Raw genomic sequence first — 10,812 nt, forward strand, 5'->3', positions numbered from 1 at the left:
GCAGAAATTTTCTCTCTCCCATCCCACTTTTCATATTTGCTCTTTCATCTGCACTGCCTTGGTTAGAACCCCTCCCGGTGGCTGAGGAGAAGCCGTGTTACGTGTGACCCTTGACGGGGAGTTTCTTGTCTGTCCCTGACTCACGTGGGAATGTGAGTTCCCATCTTTAGTGGTGACAAGTGAGGGGGAGAGAGCTTCTCGTTCTTCTTGTCTTCACACTGTGGTGGTGTGACATGTCAGAGGAGACACTGAAGATGCAAATGGAAAACACTCTACAAGGAGGGCTTCTAGCAAAATGCTCTTTGGCTCTTACTGACCTGGTAATCTCAGGCTATCGCTATAGGCCCACACTTGACTTTTTTATTTATCCCCACCCCCCCAGATGGTTCACTCATCTGTCTGCTCACTGTTTGCTCGCCTTCTCCAGGAGGCACCGGGAACTGAACCCGGGATCTCCCACGTGGCAGGCAAGTGCTCAGTAGCCTGAGCCACATCCGCTCCCCACGGGCTGCGGGATCTGCTGGCTGGTGGCATCTGCTCGTTTAGCGTCTACCTCGTTGCGGCAGGTGCAGCGTCCAGCTTGTTGTGGTAGGAGGTGGCATCTGCTTGTCTTCTTTAGGAGGTACTGAGACCCAAACCTGGGACCTCCCATATGGTAGGTAGGCACCCAACTGGTTGAGCCACATCTACTTCCCCACACATGAATTTTCAATACTATTCATTTATTCAGAATTTTATAAAATGAATAAGAGGGCATTTTACTCAGAAAAAAAAAGGCAGGCAGTGCTCAGAAACTTGGGGGCAAGAGTGAATCTGGCTGTGAGTGGGGAGCCACGAGCTCGTGGTACAGGGAGCTTGGCAGAGTCCCCAGGGCCGCGCTCCCCTCCCTCGTGGCTGGGGAGCAGAGGGGACGGGTTCAGTCCAGGCCAGGCAACTCGCCTTCAAAGGGTTTTTAATACTTGAGGAGAAAGTCACATCGTATAAAATTAACTCTTGTAAAGCGTACAGTCCCGTAGCGTTTAGTACATGCACAGTGTCACGTGACCACCCCTTCCATCAAATCCCAAAGTCTCGACACCCCAAAAGGACTCCATGCCCGTTAAGCAGTGTCCCCTTCATATTGGAAACCCGGAGTTTGGCTTTTAGATATAATTTTTAAAAGCTAGGGCCGATGTAGCTTTTGTTTGGTTTTGTTTTTTGAGGTACCAGGGCGGGGGTTGAACTTGGCCGGGACCCCGTGTGTGGGAAGCCGGCGCACAACCACTGACCCACATTGTTTCCCCTGAGCTGGTTTCCCGTTTGTTTGCTTGTTGTTTGTTTGTTTGTTTGCTTTTTAAGGAAGAACCAGGAACCAAACCTGGGACCTCCCATGCAACTTTTAAAATTTCAAAATAAGCGTTTTTTAAGATGCCAATCTGGGTCATTAATATCATTTGAATATTTAAACTAGAAATTTATTCAACTAGGCTATCATAGACATCTAACTGCAAATGACATTTATTTCTGGCTATAATTTCTCAGGAGAGGTCAAGGTGAGTATATTCAGTAAGATTTTTGTTCAGGATAGAGTATCTTGCTGAATCTATTATGCATTATTTCTTTTGAATATGTACAAGTAAACACACAAGTTCTCTCTGTCTCTGTCTCTCTTTTGGATAACAGCTCACATATAATTGTGATTTTTAAAACTGTACAATTTTTTTGACACCCTGCCCACCGTACTCCCCACATTTGTTCTCTTCAAATGACAGGAGGAAACCAAACATTCACAGGGGTCATGTGTTTGATAAGTTTTCCCCTTCAGGTCCCACTCACAGCACCCAATACCCAGCAGACATGGAAGGGGCCCGCAGTCAATTTCAGGCCTCTCAGAGTTTCAAGGCGTAGGTTCTCCAGCCATTCAGCATTGCAGTGGCACTTGTCCAGAATTTGTACCTCCGCACACTTGGGAAACTCTAAAGGTACCAGTGAAAACAGCTATTTGCCCTTCAAGGGGAAGACAGAAAATCACTCCTCAAGCCCCAGCAGCCCTGGCCATCCCTTCCCATGCCTCCCATCCCATTTCCTCAGGCTCATTTTCTTGCAGTGGAACAAGAGACCTACACCTCACCTGAGTTATAAGAAAGACAACAGTGACGGCTCCGAAGGCAGTGGCCGCGAGCAGCTCCCTTACCCCACATTTGATGAAAGTGCTTCACAGACAAGCAAAAATAACAAACCCACAAATCACAGCCATCCAGCCAAGGGCGCCGGCAGGCAGGAAGAGAGGGAATGGCACAGGGAGAAAAACAAGTCTTCAAATTGGTCCAGGCACAGGAGCTGGGAAGTACCAGAAAAGAGCTGCAGAAAAACCTCTCAGACTCAGGGTGGTCTTAAAATTCTACCTCCTCGGACTTGCCCAGGACCAATAGCAAAAGGAGGGTGATGGAGAATGTCCAGCCCCCAAAACAGAGAGTCTCCACGACTGCAAGCAAGACAGTCCCATCCACCTGCCCCCTGGGATCTCAGCCCCCTCTCAACCAGAGGCAGAGTGGGCATCACCATCCCCAAATCCTCAAGACTTCAGTAGTGAAGTAAATTTATTATTATTCTAGCACTGGAAGAACGTGTGTCATTGATTAAAGGCAGTGGCCACCAGAGGTTCTGAGAGGAGGAAGGGGGAAGAATGTATGTAACACGGGGCATTTTGTGGACATTGGAATTGTCCTGCATGACATTGCAATGACGGATACAGGCCATTTTGCATTTTGTCAAAACCTATAAAATTGTGTGGTGCAAAGGGTAAACTACAGCGTAAACCATAGACCGTGGTATGTGCAATGCTTCAGTATGTGTTCACAATTGTAACAAATGTACCAAACTAATGAAAGATGTTAGTGGAGGAAAGTAGGGGGGAAGAGGGCATATGGGAATCCCCTATATTTTTGATGTAACATTTATATAATCTAAAGCTTCTTTAAACATAAATAAAATAATTAAAAACCTACATTTTGGTGTCAGGAGATTCTGCCTGATGAGCACCAGGGACAAAAATTCCCGTTGGCCAAAGGGCCCTTGGTGGGCTGGGGCCTGCCTTCCCTAGGTAGGGGAGGTGAGCAGGCTAAAACCTGCCACAGCCTCCACCCACTGGCCCCTTTGGATGGCCGGGGACTCGGTGGCCAGAGCCACTGTCACCTGGCAGGTGACAGATGCGGTGCGGAGCCCGTCTGCAGAGGGTGAGCCGCTGCAGGTGGACCGTCTTGTGAAGTCTGCGGTTAATAAGCCCTTTAATGAGCAGAGGCGCATCAGGGAAAGGTAGGTCTTGCCAGGGGCCTCGGCTTCACCGGCGCTGGTCATGGATAAAGGAGAGAGGATGGAGAAGAGGGCGCCACTGCTAATGTCAGACGACTGCCGTGCTGTGAGAAAATCAAGGGCAAACCGCCTCCAAAGTAGCAAGGCCACTTCCTTCCTCTCTTGACAGCCGCAGGTGCATTTCACTTCCTTTATTGAACAAGCAATATTCAAAGCACCACAGTGATTAGAGAAGGGCCATATGTAAGAGACTAAGCAGCTGACCAACGAGCTGGCTGGAGAGAGACGTACGGACCCCCCAGGTCCAGGAAAGGAGCCCGCAGACCAAGGTGGAGGAGCAGGGGGCAGCTCCTTTTTTTTTAAAAGATTTATTTATTTATTTCTCCCACCTCCCTCTATTGTCTGCTCCCTCCACTGTGTGTTATTCTGTGTCTTCTTCTATTCTCATTAGGCGGCTCTAAGAACCGATCCTGGGACCTTCTGGAGTGGGAGAAAGGTGATTAGTCTCTTGCACCACCTCAGGTCCCTGATCTGCTGTGTCTCTTATTATCTCTTCTCTGTGTCTTTTTTGTTGCGTCGTCTTGCTGTGCCAGCTCTCCATATGGGCCAGCACTCCTGCACGGCGCAAGACTCCTGCATGGGGCAGTACCCTGCATAGGCCAGCACTCCACATAGGTCAGCTCGCCACATGGGCCAGCTCGCCTTCGCCAGGAGGCCCTGGGCATCGAACCCTGGACCTCCTATATGGTGGACGGGAGCCCAGTTGCTTGAGCCACATCCGCTTCTCAGCTCTTTTGCTGTCAGTAGGGCCTGGTGAGGCTTCTTGCCCGATACCTCAAAGGCCAGATCAGCTACATCTCAAAACCAAATGGCATTGACAACTTTGCTAGCACAGACAGGGGAGCACCCAAAGAGGCCTGGAAATTGATGCAAGGATGAATCCCAGCCATGACCAAACATCTCTGTGTAGCCATGGATCACCACTAATTTGTGCTGATAGTGACCAAAGCACAGGAATAAAAACTCCATAAAACAGGAGGAGGCCACACCTGAGTACTCGGCCACTCGAGCGCAGCCTAGAAAATTCTCCCGATGGGCCATGGTCCACGTGGCCTGTGCTCGCAGCATCCCTGGGCCAAGGCTCCATGTGCTCTTCTCCTGCGCTGCTCCTCTCTTGCTGGATTCGCGCACCTGGCTTTGAGATGTACAAGTACCCCAGGTGGAGGCCTTGAGTCCCCTGCTGGGGGACTGGAGAAAGGTTAGACCCTGCCAGCCCTCTCTTCACTGCCCGATGTACTATAAGAAAACTATGAAGAGCTGTGAATTCATAAGCTTTCTAATCAATAGTGTCTGCTGTTTTATTAGCCTAGAGTTGTGAATGATTAACTTGTCCATTGTCCTTTGGAATGTTGTAACGCTGCTAGGCAGGCAACCCCCTCACCTAGTGACCAAAAAAACAAATGTTGAAGAGGAACAAGTTACCAGACGTGGCATTTGCACGTCCTGTTTGTATCCCCTGTAAAAGTAAAAGCTGAAAACCTTCATGTACCTGTTCAGGGGACCATGTGTAGACTAGGAGCACTTCGGGGCACGATGTCCCTCCTCGGGGAACCGGCCGTTCCCCTGGGGAAGGGCATTGTTCTTCCAGGGGGACCTGACAAATCGAGAGTTGCATGACCGAGATCATAGACTTGGTCTCTTACAAAATTGGGGCCCCTTTTGGCTGCTGGTTGAAGTCTCACCCAGAAGAGGGTGCTCTGCCTGAGACCATTTTTTCCAACTGGGACTCTGAGTGGCCACCAGAGGGACTTCCCGGCCTCATAAAAGATCAGATGTTGTGTTTTCCCCCAATTTGGTGAGTGTTTGTATATCCTTCCATTCTTTCCTATATCTCTAATTATTTTCTACTGTGATTACCCAATTATCACAATTATTTGGTATAAACCTAAAACACATTTAATTGAATAAAGCTGCTTTTATGTAGCATTTAGAGTTTATGCCATTTCTTTAGCAAAACATTTTGGTACCGTCCGTAGGATTCGTTAGATATTAAGCTTCCATTATTGTTAACCCTTCCTTGGCAAAACACCACCCAAAATATCAGCTACACAGAGGAGAGAGAAGCACCCCAAAATCTCTCCTCAGGGAGGACCCGGCAGCTCCACCACCCAGACCCCAGCCCCAGCCTGGCCCGTCGCCCACCCAGGCCCCCTCGGCTGCTCCCAGTCAAGATCTCTTTCCGATCAGATGGCTTCCCAGGTCACTGCCTGACTGATGGCTTGACCAGTGAGCAGGTGCTGGGGAAATCCTGACTCTTTCCTTCTGTCCACACTTCACAGAATAGTTTCTGAATAAATGAATAGACATTTAATTTTTGAAATGACCCCTGTACCCTTATAATTCTTGATCTTAAATAGATGTGTGTTCCTTGTAAGAAAAGAAATTAGAAAGAGCCCCACGATGCAAAGACAGCCACCCATCCAGTAGTTCCAAAGGAGAAGCTGTTTTCCACTCAGTATTAATAGCATGGATTATCCATCTGAGATTTCTGATGGTTACTGCCAAGCTCCTCACCAGCTTTCCGCTGCTGTGCCATGGGAACTTACCTGGCTGTTTTGCTGCGTGGGAGGGTAGGACACAGCAGTCAGCAGTTTTAAGCCATGACTTCCCTCTCTGTCTGGGTCATATTTTCACCTTTGCTCCCAGAATCCAATCCATTTTTTCAGTCTGCTCAAATATAAGGCTGTCCTTGAGGCCTGGGAGGGCGTCCTTCCCTCCAGCAAATTGTTGTTACTCTCCCCTTCTCTTGGTTGCTCCACTTTATCTGCTTCTACCTCTTATTTTCCTGCAGCAGAGCATGGCTTTTGAGACAGAGCCTGGTTCCGATCCTGGCGCCTGCCTCAGTGGCTGGAGACCTGTAAAAAATAAACGTGAGATGTGTATAAAGCCCCTGGTGTTGGTCCAGCAGTAGTTAGCAATATACTATATCCCTCCTCCTTTCCACTATTTAGTTACTAATTCATAACATTTTCATTCATAATGGTGTTGACACTGTATCATATGTTGCTTTGTATCCCAGTTGAACCAAAGATCCCTGCCCTGGGTATATAAGGCAGTCAGTAAATAGTTGTTGAGTTAAACTGAGATGGAGAAACAAAAAAAGAAAAGGCTCACAACCAACATTGTGTCTTCATTTCTTACTCATGAATTCAGTTGATAGCAGCAGGTTTCCAAGCCTCTGGGGTCCTAACAATTATTATGCTACCCTGCTAGTGGAAGAATCTTAAGGCTGTTGTGACTCCAAAAAGCCTTATAAACCTGTTTCTTTCTTTTTTTTGCTATAAAGGACATTTGTGGTCCTTTATAGTGAAAATTGGAAGAATTGGTGTAACGTGTGAAGAATAGAGAATAGTATATAACTGCTAATTTTCTGATGTTGATAAATGTACTGGGGTTAGTAAGCCTGAGTATTTAGGATTAGGGAGGCTTTATGTCTACAACTTATTTTCCAACCCGTTCAGAAAACATAATATACATATTAAGACAGAGAGAAAAAGAGAGGGAGAATGAGCAGATGTGATAAAAAGGCTATATAGATATTCTTTGTACTATTTTTGCAGCTTTTTTGGTGAGTCTGAAGTTATTTCTAAATAAAGGTTTGGGTTTTTTTAAAAGCTGCTTCAGATCCCATCATTGCATCTTATTTGACTATGGAATTACCAGATCAAAATATAGTTCTCTTTCTCCTCTCCCTAAATTAAACTGTGTGCTTGTGTACAGATCGCAGCCTGGTGAGTTGTGCTACTTCTGTTTTGGAGGAGGCCTGATCACGCTATTGCTGCAGGGTCAGAGCCATTGCTGATGCTCGGCTGAGGCGGGCATCCCCCTTTCCCCACTGGCGTGAATGAGCTGCCATCCCAGGGTTCCCTCTTCCTCATAAATCAGGAATAAGTGCAGAGGCTTTGCTAGACCCGCACCGCCCGTCGGGGTTGTCTAGATCAGAGCCAGGCGACAGGGCCACCTTGGCAAAGACCAGTGTTGGCCAGGAAGGCACCCATGCCACGCTTCCTCGAGGGGCCCAGGGGGTGGGGCCTCTCCTAGGGGGTGTTGTTCTCGGGGGGAGGGATGGGATCTATCACATTTTTATGAAGAATGAACGATAACTCTTGGAACAGTTCATTGTAAATAAAACTAGCTTGGGCTAATTTTCCTGAGGGGGAGGCTGCCCCCCAGATTTTCTTCCACTGTCAAGTGAGGCCCCTGGGGGTGGGGGGAGGAGCAGGGCTGCCGTCTGAGCCTGAGCTGTGCTCGAGCTAGAATTGGAGCAGTTCTGCCAGATGAGCGGGGGCGGCCTTTCCTATGCCCCTGAAAAGAACAGAGAAGAGAGTGAGCCAAACTCCATCTTCTAGAACCTTCCCAGGACTGGAGAGTGGAGGGTTGGGGATGGAGCGCTGGCTGCTACTGTCTTCATCTCAGCTCCTCGCCTGCCCCCCCCCATCCTCACCCCCTCCAGGTCAGGGAGAGGCACTGGCAGCACAAGGATGCATTTCTGGGGACCCAGCCCTCGAGTGCAGCCTCGGGGTGTGTGGGTGCTGGGCGCAGGGCCTCACAGCGTGTATCACAGTCTATAGGGTATTTTCTCTTTTTTAGTCCAAATTTAGGTGCAGATTACTTGGAAAATTCTTTGCATGTCTTTGTTGGCTAGTTGACAAAGATTATTGTATTTTTTCAAATCTCCATTTATATATGTATATTAAAATAAGTTATATTTAACTGACCACTACAGTTGTTCTCTGATTTAACAGTCATCAAAATAATGCAGTGATTCTTAGCTGTGGTGCACATCAGAATCACTACAGAGCTTTTATAAAAAAGATGCCTGGGCCCCTAAGAAAGTCAGATTTAAGGGTTTGGGAAGGAAATCAAAGTAGCTGTAATTAAAAAAAAAATCTTTTGGGGAGACTTCAGAATTCGTTCCTTTGTTGAGAAGTAACAGCAAACAAAGTAATAATGTTATTTGTTGTAAAGTTTATAATTATAATCGTATGACACATATACCCTACTTCGATGATGAGGTCTAGAGTCATAATAAAATGTAACAGATGGCTCATAAAACAAAATCATAATTAATTATAGGGTGTCTTGCATTTATCGCACTCGTTATTTTTTTCCAAGTGCTTTACAACCTCTATCTGATTCGTTCCTACAGTAATCCTGCAGGAGAGGGTGCAGAACTCGTGGGCTGTCCCTTAGTGTGGAGCCTGTGCCCGGGGCAGCCCCGCTTTCTGCAAGGACAGGCAGGAGAGCCTTACGGGAACAGGTATTATGCTTACCTGCTTAAAGGCAGTGGTAGGGGAAGTTGTCAGTCTGGGCTAAACACCTTTTTGGTCACATTATAGCCATTATAGTTAACTGCCTTTTCAGCACATGTTCTCTAAATTAAAAATATTTCCAAAATCTCCATATGTGTAGTTTCCTCCTGGCACCTTCTTTTGAAAGCTGTTCATTCAAGATTCTATGCACAAAAGTAGTACAATGTTGTGAACTTAATTAACAGCACCATATTATATATTTCAATGGGGTTTAGAGGGGAGATTTTAGGTCTTATATATATTACTAGAATAAAAATTTTAAAAAATCCAGAGGACTTTACAACACAGGTAACCCTAATGTAAACACAGTAATTGTACTAGTAACTACAATTATAATAATATTCTTTCACCAATTGTAACAAAGGTATCACGCAGTAATGCAAGGTATTACTAATGGGATGGGGTATATGGGAACTCTATTTTCTGCATGGTTTTTCCTTAAACCTTCAACTTCTTTAAATATATATATTTATAGATAAAAACTTCTATCTACAAGAGTTGATAATACAGTTCTGCCAGATGGAAACCCACTTGCCCAGGCCACCTCAATATTCATTAGGAAGTGCAAACCTTATTTAGGATAGCAGCTTTGCCCCACTTAGAGTATTTTAGTCCTTGTACTTTTTTTTTTTTTTTTTTTTTTTAGTTCTTGTACTTTTAATAAGATTTAGAAACATCCACAGGCTCATCATTTCTCTCTTAGCTGCCTGGATGAGTAGATACTCTTATCACAGTACTTGCATGTTGTTGAACACACATCTGTGAATGGAAATTATTTTTGACTATAATTTATAGATTTGGGGATAAATAGTTTTGGTTTCAATATTTTCATTTCCTATGACAGTTTCTAAAAGAAAAAAATCAAGAGACTTTTAACAATGGATATAAAATCAGAATGTCAAGAGAATAATAATCTTTTAATCTTTCTTTAAACTTTAATTTTAAAAGCATTTGGCTCAGTATAGTTTTGATTCCATTATCACAAAAAGGTCATAGCATTCATTTTGTATTATTTTATAATGTATCAAAGATGCTTTACTCTTTGGTAGTTCTTTGTACAAGCAGTGGTAATTTAGTAGCTCGACTTTCAAGAGGAAGATTAGTATTTATTTGTGGAAATGATAAAACTAAGTTTTAGCATCAGCCTCTTCAGTAGAGGCATATACACACATACACAGAGTAAACAAAAATGCTGTCTCTTCCCCATCCAATCCACCAAAAAAGGCTTGCTGATTCCACCTCCAAATTCCTTGACGCTATTTTCTTCTTTCCATCCTCCTCGGCACCCTCTTCCTGGACTACCATACTAACTTCCTAACCACATTTGTGTCTTGCTGCGCCTACTCCCCCTTATTCATGTGGCAGCCAAGACCCATTTTTTTATTGTTATAGTTAAAAAAAATTATTGAAGTATATCACTCATACATAAACATACATAAACAATAAGTGCATAGTTGTGAACTTATGAAACAAACCTACATAACATCATACAGGGCTCTCATACCTCATGCTGTCACCAATACCTTGCATTGTTGCGAAACATTTTTAACTAATGATTGAAGAGCATCCTCAAGATATTACTACAAACCAAAGTATCTTACATTTGGTGTATTTTTCCCCCAACCTACACTATTGTTATTATTATTTTTATATCATTTCTGCATGATAGTAAAAATTGTGAACTTACAAAGCAAACAACGTAACATCATACAGAGGTCCCATATATCAACCCTCCACCAAACCTTGCATTGTTGTAAGACATTTGTTATAAATTATGAAAGAATATCATAAAAATCTTAGTACTAGCCATAGTCCATACTTATATTTAGTGTATTTTTCTTGCAACCCATCCTATTATTATTTTTAAAATACATTTTAATGACAGAAGTTGTTAACTTACAAAACAATAGGCACATATGCAGAATTCTCATGTAATACCCCTCTATCAACACAGCACACTGTGGTGGAACATGTCTTACAGATCATGAGATAATATCACCAGAGTAATTACCACTGACCATGGTCCATAGTGCACATTTGGCACACTTATTCCAAACTCCCCCATTACCAACACAGCACATCTTTGGCATTGACATATGAATTAAACAGTATTGCTGTTAACCAGTTCATAGGTTACTCCAGCTGTATT

At 44.6% G+C, this 10,812-nt stretch overlaps 1 pseudogene; it reads right to left on the reverse strand.

Annotated features, from left to right (window-relative positions):
- Positions 1–3,100: 3,100 nt before the first annotated feature.
- Positions 3,101–4,438, reverse strand: LOC101423012 (etoposide-induced protein 2.4 homolog pseudogene; annotated as a pseudogene).
- Between the last annotated feature and the right edge of the window lie 6,374 nt (positions 4,439–10,812).

The sequence above is a fragment of the Dasypus novemcinctus genome, chromosome 16 (assembly GCF_030445035.2).
Source record: "Dasypus novemcinctus isolate mDasNov1 chromosome 16, mDasNov1.1.hap2, whole genome shotgun sequence".
NCBI lineage: Eukaryota > Metazoa > Chordata > Mammalia > Cingulata > Dasypodidae > Dasypus > Dasypus novemcinctus.